The 21,445-nt window shown below is 45.9% G+C and overlaps 1 long non-coding RNA gene across 2 annotated transcripts; it reads left to right on the top strand.

Moving 5' to 3' along the window:
- The first annotated feature begins 15,520 nt into the window (after positions 1–15,520).
- LOC121233425 lies at positions 15,521–20,835 on the top strand. 2 transcript variants are annotated; one of them, XR_005932802.1, is made up of 5 exons: positions 15,521–15,750; positions 16,697–16,862; positions 18,284–18,566; positions 20,119–20,215; positions 20,626–20,835. It is a non-coding gene; the product is annotated as an uncharacterized LOC121233425 (long non-coding RNA). The 2 variants fall into 2 exon arrangements; XR_005932803.1 differs by lacking the exon at positions 20,119–20,215 and having other exon boundaries at positions 18,320–18,566.
- Positions 20,836–21,445: the final 610 nt, after the last annotated feature.

The raw sequence follows: 21,445 nt of genomic DNA, 5'->3' as shown, positions 1-21,445 counted from the left end.
AAAGCGAACAAACGAAAAGAAGAAAAAAAAAAAAAGAAGGTTCAGAACTGGTGCTGCTACCAGTTGCTTCCTGGTCAAACTGGGAGATGTCTTTTCTGTCTCTCCTCTCCTTACCTGTGTCTGCACGCACACTCCGCCGCCAGAGGCCCTGGTTTGGGCTTCCCCGCACGCTGCGGCGTGCTGCACGTGTTGATTTCCCCGCAGAGCGTGGCGTGGTGCGCCTGGAGGAGGCAGAGGACGGTGTTCGGCATGTTCGGTGCAGCTCATGGGCCTCGGGAGCGGAGTTATTTTTTTCTCAATGAACAATCTTGAATAACCAGTGCCTTTCTGGATGTGTTTTTTAAACATCTTAACAGCCTGCTGTTACATCTGCTAATGTGTTTTCAAATGCTCTTTGCAAGGCTGGCTGTCCCTGCTAATGAGCTACGGCTTCTGTGAGGGAGAGCGGCCCTGGAGATTTTGTGGTCCTGCAGGAAACAGGTGTTTCTGTTTGAATATGCCTTTTTTTTTTTTTTTGCATTTTTTCCCTGAATACAAAGCACAAGCTTCTGCAGAGCGGCTGACAGCCATCTGAGCTCAGGCACCTGGAATATCCCGCCTGTGACCCTACTCCTTCTGGAATTTTCCCACTGCCTTACTGGAGAGAGGTGTCTGCTCTCCAGAAGAAATAGGGATTCCTGCATGGAACTTCTGATTAGCTACAACCCTATCCCTGCATGCCTGAAAAAGGCAGCAAGCGCAGGCTGTGTGAATGGAGTAAGCATTTCTTGCAGTCCTCATGCTTTTCTTCCATCAGCATCTCTACCCAACGGTGGAGGAACTCTTCTGGTTGGCATTTCTTTCTCTTCCCTGCACGCTGAAAGACGGCGTGGCCGCTGAGCTCGTGGGTGGTGCGAGCACCACACAGCCTGCCTAGAAAGGAAGGCCCGGGGAGAGTGGGATGGGAAGTGCAGATTATACCCATAAAAGGATGAGGAAAGTGCCTCTTTGGCCATCGGGTCGCGGGGGAACCGCTTGATGAGCAACTCTTTGACTCAGCTGGAGCCCTGCAGGAGTTCCTGCAGAAGTGCGACCATCCAGCCATCCGTCAGGACCGGCCGTGACATAAAACCACGGTTTCTCTAGCAACGCTGGGTGAAACCCTCTAGTCCCTGCAGTAAATGGGTGTTTTGGTAGTGTCTCGAATGGGACCGTGCTGTAGCAACAAAAGGCTGCTGTGTACTATGATGCTTCACATGAAACGCCCTCTCTAGTCAATGGAGAGAGCCAGGAACTTCAGAGAGTGATTAATCCCAGCTATTTTAGACACTGACTTCAGGATGGGATGGTTCATCTGCCTCGATTTTTTTATCTCCCTCCATTGAAGGGTCTGCTGTCAAGATCTCCAGCTTACATGAGATGAGATGGGATAGATTGGTTGCTTTATCCCACAGACATGGGACCAGAAAGATCTCATTCCCTCTATGAGGCAGTTTTATGTCTTCCTGGTTTATGTCAAGGTTGTAATTTGCTCGGTGGGACATATAATGGAAAGATTATTGTCTCCTCGAGGGAATCTGGTCCCATGTTTGTGGTGTAAGTAACAAAATTTTAATAACTGGCTTTGTTCCTCATTCTCCCTGAAAATAGAGACAGCAGGTATCTCCAGGAGGGTGCATTTGGGTTTGAAATGGGTAACGAGTCCATTACAGGAACCTGGGAAGGGTGGGTTCCCTTTTTGTGCAGATTAGCAGAATTCACATAGATTATTCTCTTTAAGGAGGTACAGAACGTTGAAAAATTAAAAGAAACATGAAAGTAGTTCTACCTGATTTTAAAAGGTTACTTTGAGATTTGAGAGAGAAAAAAAAGGCAAGGCAACATCTCCTCTTTTCCTCCCTCTTGTAACATGAAAGAAAGTTGGTCCAAGTGCTTGGTAAGTGTTGTTTGAGAGTTTCAATAACCAAGACATCACAGCTCTCTGGGATCACAGTATTTATCTCAGAGAATGAGGGAAGACCTGGACCGTGTAAGCCAGGTCACCTTCCTGCAGTGCCCTTTCATCTTCCTCTTTTCTACTTACAGACTGGCTGATTTAAACAGCCGGCTTTACTTCAGCGTTTCAGTTTGCACGGAGCACACGTAAGCACAACATGCAGCGCCCAAACAGGATCTGCCCGTAAAAGATGGCAGAAACCCGATGTCTTTGCAGCCCCTTTCAGAAATGCAGCGCGGATCCTAGCGGAGGGCTGGCTGCTTAATGGTGGGGTGAGGGAAAGTTGAGACGTGACGGGCTTTTAAGGGGTGACGGAGCAGCGGGCTTGGCCTGGGAATCGGGGAGCCTCGGCCGGCCTGTTTTGGCTCGCAGGGGGACGGTAGCATCGGGCGGCCGTCGCACAAGGTCGGCTGTCCCGCGGCGGCGCGGCACCGTGTCCTGCTCTGCCGTGTCTCCGCTCAGCCGGCTCCTGGTGTGGGCGATCGCATCGAGGCAAACGCGGCGGGACGTCACCCCGCTCGGTTCGTAGCCTTGAGCTGGCAGACAGAGTTCACTGACGCTGTTTGAACCCATGGCGAGCCGTGGGATTCCTCTTGGCTGTACTGCCGTTCAGAAAAAGGGATTTTTGTTTCTGATTTAATGCTACGTGGCAGTAACGCGGTGACAAGAGGGTCCCGTAAGTAGAGGCAGATTTTCTTCCACCGCCCATCGTTTAAAAATTGTAAGGGGTGTAAACTGCTGTTTAGTAAATTAATTAATTTTCTCATCTGGTGTTGTAGATGAATAACTACATTGAATAGTATATACATTTATCTGGTCTGTCGGTTTAATCTGCTAAGGAAGGTCTTTGCAGCAGGTGACACAGTGTATGTCACTCCTGCTCCCTAAGCATGTTATAAAACCAGATTTGCTTGAATCTGGAAAATACTGTATTTCAAACCTGACTGCTAAGCAGCTGCTGCTCAGGGCGACTGAAAGCATTCTCCATCCAGAGACCTGCAAGCATTTTGCAGAAGAAACCCATGCTCTGCTCCCTCTTTCCAGCGGGGATGCGGGGGTACGGGCGGGCAGCCTCGGAGCACGGCCTCGGACCCCCCTCTGCGAGCCGCCGGGCACCAGCACCCCCTGCGTTAATAGTGACGTGACAAATAATCTTGTCATCCTAACGGTGCCATCGGCACGGCGCAGGGGCACTGGTAAGGAGAAGTAACACCTTTCATTAGGAAGAGAGATAACAGGAGAAAAGCCCAGAGGCTTTCCAGGCACGAGATCCTTTCCCCTTGCCTACATTCTACTGTGTGCCTAACCCGTCCCATGGCATTTATGCCTGAAGCCTTTTGCAGCCTGTTGCTACAATATCTGTAGTTACGAAACAAACCCCAGAAATAGAATTCCTGTTCTGCCACCCACCTGGGCCAGAGCAAAGCGGGAGGCAGTGTCTGCTGGGAAGAGGGAATCTGAATGCCTAACAGTGAGGAAGCTGTGAGATTAGTTGTGCTAAAACCAAAAATGACTTACCCACGTTTAACACCTTGTGAGAGAGATTTAATTCTTTACTTTTATATGTATGAGATTAATTTGATTTAATATTGAGCAGATTATGGACAGGTGGAAATCAGCATGTGGTCTACTGTAATATCCAAGTAGAAATATGAATATAGTGTGCTTAATTTACCAAGGGTGGTCAAAATAACGTATCTCTGAATGTATTTCTGTTGCAGGGGCTCTTAAAAAAACCCGAACAAAAACACCAAAGCAAAAGACCGTGGCAGAAGATTCAAGTTCTCTGTTGCTTTTTCCTTTGATGCTATGTTCGTTATGGTCTCCAGTCCACCTCAGTCTGCTCTACTGGCAAGTTGCAGAACGATAGCGTTTTATCCTGCTGTTTGCCTGTCTAGCAAAAGCTCCTTTCTTGTTAAATATGCACTTCCTGAGCATACTTGACTACTGAAGTGAATAGGAGCTCTGTAAATGGAAGCGCAATATGATTCAGCTCTCAAAGGTCTGGGAATTGCATCTTTAGATACTCGGAGGAATATGTTCCGAGTTGTTTTTTCCTGTATGTACCCAAGTCACATTTAGTTGACAGCTAACGTTCCTAGCTAGATAATGAGTATATTTCTCAGAAATTGTACACAGAGGATTTCTTATGGGTTTTCTTCAGTTCCTTCCTATTTTTAGATTTGCATGTAATTCACAGTACTTCTCTCTCCATTATAAGAAGGCAGCAGGTGTTCAGTTAAACTAAATAATTGTCAAATGTTGTATTCCTCTTTTTTACAGATAGGGCCAAGAAGGAAATTTTCTAGGGTTGATTTGGCAAAACAAAACAAAACAAAAAATATTTTAGCATAATGGAAGCTGGCTTTGAATGGAAGTCAAATGTTAATGGATTCAATAGAAAAAATGCAATGTTTTCATGGAATCATGGAAAGATTTGGCTTGGAAGGGACCTCTGGAGGCCGCTAGCCTGGTCCCCACATCCCAGTATGGGTAACTGCAAAGCCAGATGGCTCGAGCTCATGTCCGATTGAGTTTTGACACTGCAGTTTGGAGACTGCTGGAAGTTGCAGAGGAGTTTGTTACAGCCATCCAGAATTAATCCAAGATGAAATGTCAGGTGAGTGAATGCTGTCCCTGGATGGGCGCTTGGTATGATGCAGAGCCTCCAGGCCTGAGGAGTCGCCTGCCGTGTGCAGCTGGACACTTGCATGACCTTGTTAATCTCTTTTAATGCGGGGGTTTCAGGAGCTCTTTCTTTGATGACCCAGCACTTTTGCCTGGCTTTGAATGGGCAAAGTCATTGTACTTTGCTGTGCATTCAGACCTAAGCTTCAGTACTCTATCAAACCATTAAAACGCTAAGAAACATAGGCTTTTTCTTTTTATACTCCATGGACAATAGAAAATGCTTTCAAGCAGGATTTCAGCAGCCTTCTTGCTTTGACATTGAAAACATTCTTGCGGAGAGCAACAATCATGCAGAAATTGCTGTAATAAACTGTTCCATTTATAGAAATGTAAACAATATTTATGTGCTATTGGTAGTACTTTGGACAAAATCGATGTGTGGGCTTGTGTTTAAAAAAAATAGTGGAGGAAGAACGTGACACAGAGAAAGAACAAGCTGTTGACTAAAACTTTGCCGGTCACAATGGCCTCAATAAAACCGTGTACTAATAGTAATTTTAAATGATGTTGTGTTTGAGACTGTAGAAGAGCTCCTGATTTTTGGCAACTTCTAATCACCTTTTTAATTTCTGAGAGTGATTTTGTTAAAGCATCTTATGCTGATCACCTCAAAAACAGTGACTTTAAAAAATGGTCCTTATCCACCACTTTTCTCGATGAAGTGATTAAGTTACAGACTGTTTTTATCCTGGGTCAGTCTCCAACAGCTGCCTATGCATAATGATTGACCACAGTAAAACTATTAATTTTTTGCAAAGGTTACTGTGTCTTATGATAGATTTATCAGTTAAAGAGCTCTTTATTTTCCTTCCCTCTTTTTCTGCCTGTCACGTTTTTATCAGATTCTTCCCTTTCCTTCGTGGTTTCATTCTCCTGGTTTGTGGGGACAATGAGCTGTAGAAAGCAATGCTCCCTTCAGTGGAAAAACAGAGGTTTACTTTTGAACAGACATTTTTATTGTCTTAATGAAGTGGTTGATCTTTTAACAAATCTGTGAAAGACAAAAGTCTAAATGACTGTACGTATAGTTACTCAAGGACATAATTAAGCTTGAGGTTTAATTTCCAGTCATACTCCCCTTTCCCTATCTGTTCCTAGCTCTGCCCATCTAGTTTTTTGAGTAAAATACTCAGTGCTGGTCTCTCTTAGCAAAAGGGAAATTCTGCTCTGCAAAGTTTGAGCAGAGCAAACACAGCTTATCATTTCTGTTGTGTTGAAGAGGGCTTGATAAGAAATTTTGTGTGCAGGTATCACTTAGAAAACTTAGGCAGAAATATCACTCTTGGCTTATTTTGTGAAGATTGTCAAATGTGTGGTCCAGCTGGCAGAAGACCTATTCAGAAACTTTTTCAAGTTTTGAGTGTGTGAATGTGGCAGGTTCTTTGGTCTTTCTTAGGGCTGCATGTGTCCTGTTGACTCACACTACACACAAGAAATTAGAGCATGAGGTAAAATGCTGAGTAGGCCCTTGCCTTTGGTGGGTTATAATAGAGGATGATGTAATGATCTACCCAAAGGAGCTGGGGTCAGAGCCAGGGAGGAGACCGCTCCTGTGGTGTTGTGGTTGCCAGAGCGGAAATTTAAGAAAAAGCCTGTGGTTTGGTCAAAGTGGGGTGCAAAGAAGCAACCTGTTCCTTAGTATTTCCTGAAGGGCCTAAAGAAGTAGCTGGACTGGAAGAAGGGGTTGCTTATCCTATGGATGAAAGCAGAAAGTCACAGCGTGAAACTTGGACTCAAAGTTACCAGGAGGAAGAAGGAGAGCTCTGACTGGAGGTGTGGCGAGTTACGAAGAAATGAGAGAAACCTTAGTAGAAGGAAATTTGTGCATTAAGTTAATTGCAATTTGAGCAAGTGCTTGAAGAGACAAGTCACTTAAGTGAAGTATCTTGTACATTTAGAGGAGGAGTAATGGCCCTGCCACAGTCCCACTTAGCCCGTGGGTGGCAGCTGTGACCATCCATGTTAAATGATCTAAAGACCAAGCCTGCACGAGGGAGAGGAGAAGAGTGGAAACCATGGGTGTCTGTGTTCCTTAGGAAATACGCTGCTTTGTTCTGGGTAATTGCCCTGTTAGCTTTTCAGTGGTCCCTTTCAAATGAAAATCTCATCTTCAGAAAAAGCTTGACCTCATCTCTAACATTTCTTTATCTCTAAAGTCATGAAGGGCTTGTAGTGAGAAATCTTTCTAAAGCCACCTGTGTACCGGCTAATTTTGCAGTGATTTTGGGGAAGGAAAAGTCAGGTCTTTCAGTTCTCCACAGTGACTCCCAGCTGTTCTGTCCAGGCCATCTTTTTATATCAAACTGACATGGCATCTCAAGAGAAGAGTCGGAGAGCCAGGAGAGATTAGTGTTGAAAATCCAAAGGTGCTTGGTCAAGCAAGGCTGATAGTAGTCACAACTGGTTTTGAGAGGGACTCCACATAAAGATCCTTGTCCTTACAACACCTAGTGGAGGACCTGACCTGAGCCTGCTCAAAACCCATAACCTTTAGGATCACAACGTTTGAAATGTGGGAGAGGGAGGGAGGAGACACCTCTTACCAGGTGTGGAGGGAAGAGCTCTGTGCATGCATTAGAAAAGACAGCAAAGCCCTGTGGGCAGGTGAATACCAAACTGCAGGGCCACTGACAGTTGTGACTTGGTCTCCAGATCTCAGTGGGTCAAGTGTGAGATGTTGAGCCAGTTTCTTGTGACTGGAAGGCTTACAGCATATCGTCATGGTTGCTTTCAGCACATCTTGCTTACCCAGAGGATGGTACGATCATCTCATACTTCACGGGCCTGAAGAGAACAGTTAGTTTTGTAACATGACAGGACAAGGTGAAGAGGCAGGACCAACTTCATGTTTGAAATTATTGGGTAACAACTGGAAAAAGTTAGCCATCACTCCAGATCAGAAGTCTGTAAAGAGGGCTTGTTATGGAGCGGCTAAGTACTTGGAATACAGCCCATTGAAACTGTTGCTGAATTTGCACACTTACCACCTCAGCAAGCTGAATCTTTCAGGTTTCTGAGGGCTGGCAAAGGTGTACAAACAGGATTTTCCCATTTGTCTTGCAGTGGGTTCTTTTCATCTTCTGGAAGTAAAACAATTATTTGTTATCCCACCTGGCATGCTTGATGCGTGAAATTCATCAGAATGATGGAGACAAATGTGGACAGTCAATTTTAGCTACTGCCAAACTATGGAGACGATAAGGTGCTGTGCCGTTTTTCTGAGAACCTAATGAAAATACAGTGTGTCGATCTGAATTGATTTCATTTTAGGAGTATGATATAAGCTTAAATATTACTGTGTTTCTGGTTGTTAACAATGTTATTAGCAAAAATTATCCAGACTTGTGCCTGAAACGCTGATTTGCCGTGGTGGCTGCCTTTTCCCACAAGTGGCTTGGGTTCCCAGGTTGGATTAGGCCTCAAAGAGCAATGAGTTTTGCAGCCTTATCTCCAGGTCTCTCACCTGCAGGTTAGGATGGGAGCCTCCAGATGGAGCTGAGGGGTTGGTGCAGACAGAAGATGCTTCCTGACCTCAGGGGCTTCAGGTGCTAAAGCCCAGAGGGAGAACGTGACCTGAGACCGGACCAGGACCTGCTGGGTCTGTGCTTCATGGAGCGACACTCCCTGTCTCATGGTTGGCCCTGGGCGGTGGGTTCACGAGCATCGTGGGGAGAGGATAACCAGCCTCTGCACAAAGCCTTTGCAAGAGACATCCGCGGTGGGAAACAGCCAGGCTCGCACACCTCCGAGATGCTTTTGGGTGCTGGTGGTAAAACAGGGGGCGAGTACCGCTTTCACAGCCTGTACAGGGAGAGGAGCCTGTTAGAGCCTTTGCTCTGACCTGCCACATAACACGCACCATTAAATTTCACCCTGGCTAAGGTCTGGAGACTGTAAATGTTTTCCCAAATACGATCTTTTTTCCCTACTTTTTCCTGCCTGAGCAACCTGCCACCGTTCGTCAGCAGGCTCTAACGTATGCCACTGCGGAAAAGAAGGCGACATGCTGCCGAGGTAAAGGAGATCTTTCTTTATTAAACCTTTTAGCGCGCAGCCCCCCTCTCCCTTGGGCGCTGACACAGGAGGAGGGCACGGACAAAGAGCTGAAGGCAAGCCAGAGCCATGGCGGCGGGGATCGGGTCACCGCCCCGTCGTTGCTTGCTGCGTCCGAGGCATCGGCTGCTGTCGACTCTTTGTGAGTGAACTCCGTGAAAATGTAACAGTAGGTACTGTACACTAACTTAAAACCTAATGTGTTATTCCTGGCTTTTATATACCTGGTTACCCGTGGATAAAGCTATATGATATTTATTATAGCAGGGCAGGACTGCTTTGTAATCTGAATATGCTGCATTCACACCAGTGACTTGAACAAAGTGTTTCTTCATTTCTCTAGCCATTAATGGTTTTCTCATAAGAAACCATGAAGTCAGTTTTGTTGTGTTTGTCAGCTGGGTTTTGACTGCGTGTATTCTGTTCCACAAAGGGGTTATTCAAAACCTCCCCTTCAGTCCTAATTAATTGCAGACCGGGTGGAAGGCGAGCCCGGTGGGGCTGGAGAGGTTCCCGTCTGGTTTCCATTTCGCCCGCGGGCCGTGTGTGGAAGCACGGCTGGCTCCCGGCGCTGGGACCTCGCTGCTGGGCACGCTCTGGCCAGCCTGCCGCAGCAAGGGGCGACCGCCGGTATTGGCAGGCATTACTTATTTATTGATCGGCCTCCAGCCTGCAGCCCGGGGTGCTCATCGGGGGCACCTGTAGGCAGAAAGTAGCTCTCTGCTGGCAAAAGAGGATGAAAACCCCAAAGCACCCCACACCTCCAACCCTATCTCCTTCGGATAAAGGCCCGCGTGACTCTTTTGGAGACAAACTCCCTATTCACAGCATTTAAATCTTGTGACGTTTAGCTGTGCTTTCTTTCAGCTCTTGGTCTGTTCCAGGATTTCCTCTCTGCCATCTCCCGGTGCCAAGGTGTCCTACCAGGGAACCACTCAAAGTGAGGGGTTTCACAGCGGTCCCACCGCCTTCAAATGCCACTGTGTATTTTACCACAACTGTGACAGATGTGAAACAGTAATGCTCCCTGTGAAAAAAACCCCTATACTTAATAAATGTGCATAGTGAGTGAGTACCCTGGCTGGCTTAAACTCTCCAGAGCCTCTACCTATCCTTTTAATTTATGCATTTCATCTGCCTGCTGTAAATATACACAAAGGCCAGAGAATACTTCTGTTCCCCCAGGAGAATATTTTCTGTTGAGTTTGGCCATGCAGAGCTCTCTTTTGCTGATGAGTTATGAAAAGCAGACTAATAAAAGCAGGAGGCTCTTCCAAACATTGCACAATGGCACATTGGGATGAAAGGTGGACTCACGGTCGCGTTGCCCTACAGGAAACTGCATCTCGTTGCAAAGCATCAAAATTTAAAAAGTACTGCAGAAACAAGCCCCTTCCAAAGGAGAGTTTTATGGAAATACCATCTCCCTCAGACAGAAAGGGGGTCTCTTTGAATGAAGTTTGAGGCTCGCATCTGCGTGTTGGGTAGTACTCGTGGGGAGAGCAGGGTACAGAGTGCCAGGCGCTGCAAAACGAGGAGGTGAGAAATCCTGCTCCCACCACGCACGGCCCATCATGGTTACACAAGGGCTTGTGCTTTGTTGGGTGCCAGGGTGAGTATCCTGGTTTCGGCTGGGATAGAGTTAAATTTCTTCCTAGTAGCTGGTACAGTGTGTTTTGGATTTAGTGTGAGAATAATGTTGATAACACACTGATGTTTTAGTTGTTGCAAAGTAGCGCTTATCCAAAGTTAAGGATTTTTCAGTTTCCCGTGGTCTGCCAGCAAGCAGGTGCACAAGAAGCTGGGAGGGAGCATGGGCAGGACAGCTGACCCAAACTAGCCAAAGGGATATTCCATACCACAGGACGTCATGCCCAGTATATGAACTGGGGGGAGTTGGCCGGGAGGGGCGGATCGCTTGCTTGGGCATCGGTCAGTGGGTGGTGAGCAATTGCATTGTGCATCACTTGGGGTTTTTTTCTTGGTTTTTTTGTGTTTGGGTTTTTTGTTAAGTTATATTCCTTTTCATTACTATTATTATTATATTTTTATTATTATTATTGTTAGTATTAAATTTTATTTTACTTTTTAGTTATTAAATCGTTCTGATCTCAACCCACGAGTTTTACTTTTTTTCACCGATTCTCCTCCCCATCCCACTGGGTGGTGGTGGGAGTGAGCAAGCGGCTGTGTGGTTGCTGGCTGGGCTTAAACCCTGACAGTGAGAAACGAGGGCAAATACGCTTTCTGCTTCAAGCAGCTTTCAGTATAGTAAATTAAAAGTCAGACATAAAAATGCCTCAGGAAATGCCAAGGATGGTCCTAGCATAGCACATAACAACAATTTTTTTATTTGGCATTTTAGTGTCTTCTGCACAGACAGAGAGGAGGATTTCTGAGTTTTGCAGGAAAAGTGGATGCTATAAGAAGGATGAAACTACAAAAAGGACTAGAAATTATCACAGCAGGCAAGAGGACAGCAGAGGCAGAGTGTGGAAGTGAGGCAGGATTTACTGACCTCTAAGTTCAATAATGATGTTGGAATAGGACGTGCCAGGCCAGAACACTTATTCTAGCACCTTCCTCTGAAAAGTGATTTCAGATGCTTCCAAGGACAGAGCGAGAAATCCTGTAGTAAAATGGAGTGAAATGGGGAGAGAGGTGAAGGTGTTAAGGAAGAGCTGGAACAGGGTAAGCAGGTTGCTACCCAGGACATGGGAAAACTGCACGTGTTGGGTAGGATGGAACTGTCTCCCATCTCACCCTGTGCAGCTGGGCAGGTAGGCAACGCCAGGAGCAGAGGGCTCTTGCACCAAGGGTTGCACGATTAACCCAAGCCCGTGAAAGCTGGGCTGTATCAGTACTGTGCATACTGCAAAGGACCTAAGGAGATTGTCTCTTCACGTGTGAAGACAAGCAGGAGATTATTCCTGCCACGTGGCATGGTTATTGAGGGAAGCTGACACCCACGGCTGTTCAGAGAGCTGTGCCTACGCTCTCCCGCTATGCGTCAAGGGTACCAAGCAAAAAGAGCTGGGAAAAGGATGTTCAGCTGTACATCACCGTGGCAGGTGCAGTTGATCAAGTGAGCATAAAAGTGATGCTGCCAAGAAAACTCACTGATGCCATGTGAAAGAAGGCGTTTCTGTGACCAGGACCTGTGTGACAGATCAGGCTGCTTGGGCTTGGTCTAGGAGTGTTTCAGGGCCCAAAGCCTTTTGGGTCTTTATATACATCTCTCATTGGCATCCCCAGCTCTCTGAATGCAGTCTGCTACCGAAGGCAATCGGGTCCCCTCACACTGATGCTCCATGACAAACTGCTTACTGATCTCTTGGCTTTTGAGGTTAAAGGGATTTCTAAGACAAATGGACTTTCCACATATTGTCTATTTAAATGACTATGCATCTTTAATTAATTATTGAGCAACCTATTACACAGACACCTATTATCACAAACTGGTGAAAAATGAAAGAAAATCTTTCAATTAAAATCCTTCTAGAAAGAAATAAGGAATACAGTCCCTCAGTACAAAAGGAGAGTGAACTCCTAGAAATCATGGTACAAACAAGATGTAGCAAAAAAGTGTGCAGGAGCCTCTCCTTTGAAAGGGCTGTAGTGAGTGTGTGACACTTGGTACAACAAACCCTGAAGGCTAGGCACTTCAGAAAAGATAAGCCTGCTGCTTTCCACCTCCACCTTTGCAAAAAAAAGGGAGAAAACAAGCAGGAAAAATTACAGTCTTCAGCAGAGGAGGGATGTCTTTTATACATGCTGCAGATATTGAGTATCCACTTGAAATTACTGAAGTCAGAGGGGAAAAGAAGCCTCTGATCAGCTCCCGTTTTCCAAAGCACCAATCCACAGAGGCATGTGAGCTCTGTTGACTCCACCAAGTGATTATGGGAGCTGAGGGGTTTCGGCATCATTTAGATGTAAAAGTTTTGCCAGAGTAACTACCCTGGTCAGCCCTCTGGTTGCAGGCAGCGCACGCAGGGAAAAATGCTTTGCCAATATATATAGCAGGCGTGGTGATCAATACAAGATATACAAAAGCAAATCTGTATGCTTGAAGGGTTGATTCTATATTAAGGCTTTTGCTGCCACAAAAATGTTGTAACAACAACAGCAACGAAATCACAGCAGCTATAACTGACCACAACTATTAGGCAAAAGTGTTATGTGACCATTTAGCTTAAAAAAACCCATGTCTCTCAGCCTCAGCATTGTTTTTTGGGATGTGTTTATGAAAGAGTTGTGGCAGGTGAGTTGCAAGTCAGTAGAGCTCAAGGGTTTGGCGTGAGAAACAGGAACAAGAAGAAAGGCTGGAATGATGCTTTTTTAGTCAAATGAAATATATTTTCACTGTTGCAAGGCTTTAGGAGTGCTTAACAGAAACCTTACCTCCTAGCATTTTTTAAGAGCTCATTCCATTCGTTATTTGGTATATCTTGTACTGAATCAGGAGGACACAGGGATGAGGAGTCTATCTCCACCTCTTGACTCAGCTCGGCTGGAGTTGTTGGGGCATTAATAACAACTCCTGAAACTGTTCTTCCCATCAGCTTTCCTCTTCATTGGTAACAGCCTTGAACAGTTGTTGACGTACTGCTGCAGAAGAAAAAATGTTTTCTACCTGAGAGGCAGTTTAATCAGACATGGGGCACCGCTCTAATCAGTGCAGTGTGATCAGTGTTTGCAGAGAAAGGGATAAGCACTGTAGCTTGTAAATTCTTTTAAAAATCAGGTGAAGTGTCTCCCAAGCAGGGCAAAGAAGTGGCTACAGCCTCAACTAGATCACCTGAGGAGAAGAAAAATAATTCCAATGCTACTACGGAATACACCTGAAAATGTTTTAAAGTACATAACAAAGTGACAATATGTCAAAATGTCCGTTGCAGTCCTGTTAACTTGCACTAGGTATGGGCCCAAGCTTTTACTGCAGACCACAGCACCTGGCAGGCAGCTCCAAGGAATGCTTACAAGCAAGACGAAAGGTCATGAACATTATTTTCAGGGAAGAAAAAAGTCCAGCTAGGAAACTGATAAAGCAAAATAGTCACATGTAAACAGGAGACCCCAGGGTATCAAAAGCAATTAAAACAAACGTCTGTAATCATGACTGTAAGCCATTTGCCAAAGATAGTAAAAGAGAGAACAGAATTATCCTTTCAGGTCTGTGTTTCAGACTACAGTGTCGCTGATAATGCCCAGCTGGAGGAAGAGCAAAATGATGGAGCTAAGATGCTGAAGAAAAACCATGGCCCCATCCATCTGACCCAGTAATCAGTGCAGGATTTGGCTTTTTGTAATGCCTGAGAAGTGTCAGCACAAGCTGAACCTGAAGCCTGAGTGATGTTTTTCTTGCCAACCTGTGTTAGTGTCTCCTTCTTTAAGACAAGTTTAATCATGTTCCCAGGAACGGTCGTGCAGAGACAGCGCTGAAAGCCTGCGGGAGATTTCTGTAGCAAGCTACCCTTGAACTGGAACTGTCCTTGTGGTATGGCACCAGAACTTTCTAAAAAGCTGATGGGACATGGGAGACCCTCAACTGCTCATCCAGAGACCTTCAGAAAGTCAGAGCAGTTGCAGCATTCTCCTTACGACTTTCCTGGTCATTGCTGATTTGTTGCAAGAGTGTTTGTGTGTAAATGCTCAGTTTATCATGCTATGGCCAGCCCTCTCCTCCTGCCAGCAGCTTTTGTGATGATGAATCTTGACGTCACCTGTGGAGCAGATTGTGCAGCATCTCCGATGTAATTGGGCAGAAGGATAAATCTGGTTAAGAGAGGAATTTTGTTTCCACACAAATCCTTTGGGAAGCAGAGATGATAGATGGAAAAAACCATCAGCGGGACTTTAGGAAAATACATATTTCAAAGTTTGCCAGTGTGTGGCAGTGGTCCTTTAGTAATGGCAGTCACACAAAGCGAAACACAGTTAAGTTGCGCGCTTTGCTGTGGCGGCCAACTTGGAAGACAACCCAGACAGCTGCTCACAGGGCATGCACAGGATTCAAAACAATCTTCGAGACACCAATTAAATAAAAACATGTTAAAAAAAAATCACTGCAAGATCTACAGTAGCTTGACCTCAGGTGTGACAGAAATGAATTGCTAATAAAACCTGCCAAGGAGGAGCAGTTTAAAGGATGCCTTTAACACTTTTCACAATAAAATAGTTTTCATAAACAGCTCATATATCTCCCAGGCTCCTTTGGATGTGTTGCTGCTGAGTGATTCTGCAGTCATTAATGGATTGCAAACTCCCCCTGCTCCCTGCAACCAATGTCAAATAATTAACAACTTAGTACCTTTCCAGGACGATAGCCTTCTTTGAAACATGCTTTGAAATGCACCACGTTTGAGTAATGGGCATAGCTGAAAGCCACCAAGGGTTGGATATCTCACTGCTTTTTGGACCTCTGGGAAACTCCCTTGGAAAATCTGCCTCATACAACTCGAGCTCTCACCTGCAGGGGCATTGCTTTGGCAGCAGCCTATAAAGCTGAGAGACAAGTACAAGGACAAGCCCAGATCCATTTAAGGGCTAAGTTTGAAGCCGTGGTCTTGAAAATGTCTGTTTAGCTTCTGCCTCAGCCTGGAGGCACCTGGTGTGCACTGTTCACGGGGCCCGAGGAGTGGGGCAGTGCCCTGCACAGGAGCCATTGCGGCTTCTGCTCACACATTGTCTAGGGATCTCTTTGCTGACCCAAATGTTTCCTCTGGATTTTATCCAGAAGCTGTTGCATGTGAAACAGAGACACTGCTGGGATTTGGGAGAAGGTGTTCTTTTGCCTGCGTGACTGTCCTAACCATTGGGAAATGGAGAAGGAAGAAGTAGTGAGATCAAGCTGGTTGCAAAAGTGGCTGGGAATCACGACAAAGATTTGCCAGGAGAGTGAGACAGAGGAGCGGAGAGCTCTTCTTGGAGCAGGGGAGTGATGGGTGACTGGTTCAATTGGCCCTTATCTGCTCTTCTAAGAGCTGCCTGTGTTGGATGCCAACTGATGAATAGGCCGCATTGTAACAGTAAGCACGCTGAAGCCAATTTGGTTTATGTTTTGTTTTCATTTTTGTCACTACTCTCAAAAACGCACTGGTGGGGCTGTAGGGAGGGGGACGTGGCTTCCATGGCTGTAAGCAAGAGCTCCCTGTGCACTCCCACGAGGTGCTATCACGGCACGGGGACTGTACAAGGCAAAGGGCAGAGTGCTGAAGGCACAGCATCAGAGGCAAAGCAAAAGAATCGCTGTATTCAGAGAGCCAAGTTCACACTCAGCCTGCTAATTTGAAGGCAAAATGGTAGCTAGTTGCATGAGTGGTATTTACAAGCACTTCTGGGTGTATGCAGAATGCTTTGCTTGCCTGAGACAATGAGTTACTCTGCTGAGTGCAAATGCCGCAACTGTATTTGCAAATGGTTACCTTGGCATTTGGGTGGTATATGCCTGTGAGAGACTCTGCACATTTAAAATGAGGCATTGACAGGTGGCATGACCTGAATCACCTCTTTTTTAGGGTGAAAACCCAGTGGAAAGCTTTCCTAAGCAGGAAATATCCAAAATGCTTCTACTGAAAACCTTCCCTCCCCCATCATCTGATTGAAAGGACAGCGTGTGCCTCTGCCAACAGTGGTGCTGTGGCCGTGATTTCTTTATCTTCTACAGAGCTTTATCGCAGTGATAGTAGTTCAGCTGTGGAGTGGACAGTGCAGTAAGGAAAAGAACTGGACTTCCAAAATAGAGACACCTGACCCCACAGTGCCTGGCACTTTAGAAAAGGGAATGTGAAACCACAGTACTTTAAAAAGCAAGTGGTGAGAAGGGTAGTGGTTTGAGAAAATAACACGTTTGGGTGTCTCTTGTTTTTGAGGAATGATGAGCTGATTCTCCTGCCAGCTACAGCCAGAGCTCCCTCGGTCTTTTGTTACGAGCTTTACCTTCACTGACCGAGCCGCGTTGTTTCTCTTTTGCAGATGGCCAGATGCGGAGCTTCAGGGACCTTCCCTGATGTTGATCCTGGCGACCGAATGAAAATCGCAGCATCGATGAGACTCGGAAGCTTGCCGACCCAAACGGGAACACAACCGAAGTGCGAGGAAGGTGCCCCACGGGCGTCCCCCCCCTTGCTGCAGGGATGTGGTGAGTGCAGGCACGCCTGCGGTCGAGAACTTGAACTTTGGTGGGAGGTATCTGGCTGTGCCTTTTCAGGGATGATTGAGCACATTATTAACACAGGACATGTCTAAACATAGATGGCGCAACAGTTTAACTAATCATTAAACTGTTAATTTTAAAGCTGTGGCTCTAAAGCTCTACAGGCTGCTCGCCTTAAGGTCCGTGTCTGCATAGGCACAACCACCCGGGTTTGACAACGGTGGCAAGCAGCTGGGGAGTAAGGTCGCCTCTAAATCCACAGCAGCTCTGGCCAAAACAGCGTGTCCGACCGTGCCCTGAAACAGGAGGCTCTGCCTGACCACAAGCCTCTTGATCTACCCTGTGTCTGCAGATGCAGTAGCAAAATCAGTGTTTAAAATCCAGTGAGAGGTTGCCAGAGCCCTCAAAACTTCTCATTCCTTACAGCAGTTAAGGGATTTTACCTTCATAATCACCCTCTGATAGGGAAAGCATGCATTCTCCTTCTACCGACTGTAAACAGATCTACAGGATTAATTAAGTAACTGGCGTAAGGTCATGCAGGAAGCTGTGGTTGAACTGGAAATTTCGGTGCTGGCCTGTGAGCCCTGGCCTGGTTCCCTAGTCATCGGCCGCCTGCCTGCCTGCCTGAAGGAATAAAAGGCAAATTTGCATCTTCTAAGTGCCTATCGTATTACTGAGATCGGGGATTTGCATTGCTGTCTCAAGTTCCTGATTTCTATTATTAGGTCTGTTATAGATTTCTCTGTGCTGAGTTTGCCATAATGAGAGATAATAAAAGATATGAAAAGATAATGTTGTATCCCCAGACACTATTTCAATGTGACTGTGACAGTAAGGGTATGAAAACTGTGCTTAAACCAGACTATTATTTTAATACATCTACCTTGCCAAGCTCTAAAATCCAGAAAGGAGCTATAACTAGAGCTGGTTACAGTATATGCATTGAGTTTCACTGGGTAGGAGCATGGCTGAATGAACAGAGAGATAAATACTGTTGGGTAATTTATTTTTTATTTCCTTCCATTTGGTGGATGTGTGTTCCTTCAGCTGCGTGTCAACATCAAGTATTTCACAATGTAATTTTTTACCAGTGCGTGCAGATCTTTCTCCTTTGATAGCACAACACCAGAGGTTTGCTTGCCTCGTAAAGTTTATTTTGAGAGTGTCTCATTTGAATGAACAAGAGTATGCCACAAGCTCTCACTTGTTGTATGGGCAGAAAATGTAATTCTGCTGGGGTGGGGCATGCCAGGAAGAAACGGCAGTGCATTTGATAGCTCATCACACCGGTGTTTATCTGAAGGGCATTCATTCTGCAAGTCACACCTTTTCCTCTAAGAAAAAGAGACATTTCCTCTATAGTAATATTTAACTCTTAAGATTCCCCTCTGCAATTTTTCTAGAAAATATCCAGGAAAATTTGCCCGTCTTATCTTTAGGATTGGCCCCTGTGAAAAGGACAAAATGACTGCAGGTGTGGACACATCAGATGAGTGGCTATGAGGCACCAAAAGAGCAGCATGGCTGCTGCAGCTATGCTGAAGGCAGATGTCGAGTCCACTGTAAAGAGCCAGCCAGACTGTGCAGAGGTTAACCAGGTGGCAGCGCGGATCATTTGGTTACACACCAGACATCCCTTCCGCCCTGCTTCCAAACCATGCAAAAGAAGAATGGACAGTGTGACAGGTTTGCTGTGTTACTTTTAATAACAGTTTTCTTCCTTTGCAATCTTTGGTTTTACTGATGTGGCTGCTGTCCTATTTTAGAGAGAGAGAATTTTTGGCAGAGGTCTTTCACAACTAGTTAAAAAGTTTTGCTAAAAAAGTGCGCAAAACAAATCCCAAGGGAAAAGCAAGACCCGTCCCAAACAAACTTTGCCGAAGAGGAGATTAGATTTCAAGTAATAACAGAGTTTATAATAGAGAACATTTGCTTTAAGGCTTGCCAAGGATAAGTCATTTCAGGAAGGAGAAAGGCTCACTAGGTAGCGGAATGAATAGAGGAGATCTTAGGAATATAGGAAGAAAAGGAAACGACCATGAAATGAAGCTGAACAAAGAAAGAGAACACAAATATAGGAAAACAGGCTAACAATTGTGATGGAGAACTGGGTAAACAGTATTAAAACAAAAATCCACTCATATTTGTGCATGTAATTAAGGAAATTTGCTTAACCGTTCTTGCCTTCCATTTGCATCTGCCTGTCATGACCATTAGGTCAACTGAACCGTACTGCCACGGTGGTTCAAAGAATGATTATTTCAAAGCTATAGGTACAAGTATTTGCAAAAGCAAGCGGAAAATCACGACGTGTTAATATTAGCACTGAAATGACTTGCCTTGTCCTCCAGTCAGGAAATGGAAACAATGGCACACAATTTTATGTGACCAACACAACTTAATTGCCAACAACAAATAGTCCCAGGGAACTGTTTAAGAACAATTGATGGATGCTAACTGGGAGATTGCATCACTTTGAATCACAAAAGCGTGTATGGAAATAGACATGTTGTTGGTTATTCCAAAGACAGAAAATCATGGTGTCACTGATAAGCTGTTTGACATAAACATGCAAGCATCTTCAGCTAGGGGGAAGTGGGCTTAATGGTGATGTGGAGGGAAGAAGAACCAGAATTTGAAGCAAAGTGTGAAGGCAAATTGATTGATGGGGGAGGAAGCAAGGGAATTCAGAAATCTGATAAGAAAACTGGCAGCAGAGTTTTGGCCGTGCTTTTTATAACCTTAGAAGTGCTTAGAAATTGAATAGCTTGTTATTTCGCCAATATTAGTGTTAGGCTGGCTGGCCTGCCCCTTCCTCCCTGATGGATGAACTTTTTATGATGTTTACTCATTTCCAGCTCTGCTGCATCACTGCATCTTTTTCTCTGCCTCCTCAGACGATAGGTAACTAAAGATAGCAACTCTTTCTTACGCAGTTCCTTGACAGCTGGCAGTAAATGACCCATGTCCCTGCAGATATATTTTTGATTCAGTTATTCTGTCATTTGTGTTTCACTAATCCTAACTCTTATTATCTCCCAGGCTCCTGGTCCCTTCACCTGTGCAGTGACTGTAACTGCCCAGGGTTTCCCTTATTCCCATAATTTACCATGACCTGAACTCTTACAGGGCTCTTGTGCTTTTTTCTCTGTCCTCACTCCATTTCTTTCACTTCTGTGTGTTTGCATTGGATTTCCAAGGCCTTTGAAAAAACTCCTCGTTGTGATCTGCCCTGCAGCATTCCTTGCCAGCCCTGTTTTGGAGGTGGTGGAGAGAAATGCCGCTCGTGGGGTGTTTTTTGGATTGGCTCTGCACAAAACGTTCAAGAACACCTGGTAAGTGTAGCCAAAATGGTGCTGTTTATTGGTGGTGAGTGCATACCAGCAAAACATGTGCGTTACCTCCTGCTGGTGGCAGAAAAAAGGAAAACCACTTTGATGAAGTATTAAAAGATTGTTTTACTTTTACAGATTCCACAGAAAATTCGGTACAGCCAGAAACTAAAATACCGCTCTGTATACAATGGCAGTATTGATGCTGTTTTACTTCAGGCATGTAACGTAGGCACTTTGGATCACACCCCCATCTTTCTTGGTCTCTTTCTTGACTATATAGGGAATTTGGTCAGCTAACTTTGGTCTTGAATCACACCCACAGCAGATGACTAACGCTGCCCTAAACACAGATTTGTAGTATAAACGCTCATCATTTCCACTGAATGGATCTGACACTTTTCTCTTGGCAGACGTGGTGCCGGCGGTACCTGGAGGCGTAATGCAGGTGACCTCGGCCAAGCGGGTGGCTCCCACCCGTCCCTACCACAGCAGGAGAAATGGCCAGACGAGGAAAGATCTCCTGTCCTGGGACAGCACGGGTGGCCGGGCAGCCGCAATGCCAACTACTCTCCATGGATTATTTACTGGTACCCTCCCTGCTCAGTGGCTCCCCGGGTGGCCGGTGCTTGTGCGAGCTGGATACAGCCTGGCTTCCTCCCTCCACCCCCATGTGTTTTTCGGGTACCAAATGATGCTGAGCAAGAGTGGCTGCCGGAGAGGCTGGCGAGAGGGAGGGGAGGGGGTGGCGGGGCTCTCCGGGGCTTCCCCCACGTGCTGCCCACAGCCTGCGGGCAGCAGCCGCTGCACTGCTGGTGCGGCTGGGGGAGGCTGCTGCTCTCCCCTGTGCCACTTCAGCTAGTATTTATCCCAGGTTTTTTCAGCATCCACCTCGTAGTTCTCTAATTTCTTGCATCCAGATCTTCACCTTTTGCTTGTTTGTCCTCACAGTTTTCCATAGCAAGCTTAATGCTAGTGGAGTCACATCCTTAGTGGGGGAAGCCCCTCTCTTCAGCCCCCAGGATGGCCAGAGCCCTGCCCGAGCACTCACTACCCCTTTTCAAGCCCCAGGCACGCTTCCTAGAGAGGAACCAGGTGCAGAAAGGGTTTCTGCGTGGACGGCACAATCGATGTGCCCATTCAGTGCTGAGGCTGCCCGGCTGCTGGCGGTACCAGTGGGGAGGTATTCGGGGGGCTGCTGGGAATGCAGCCGAAGCGAGGTCCCTGTTCAGC

The sequence above is a fragment of the Aquila chrysaetos genome, chromosome 7 (genome assembly GCF_900496995.4).
Source record: "Aquila chrysaetos chrysaetos chromosome 7, bAquChr1.4, whole genome shotgun sequence".
NCBI classification, from domain to species: Eukaryota; Metazoa; Chordata; class Aves; order Accipitriformes; family Accipitridae; genus Aquila; species Aquila chrysaetos.
This window is presented reverse-complemented; position numbering and strand designations above follow the sequence as displayed.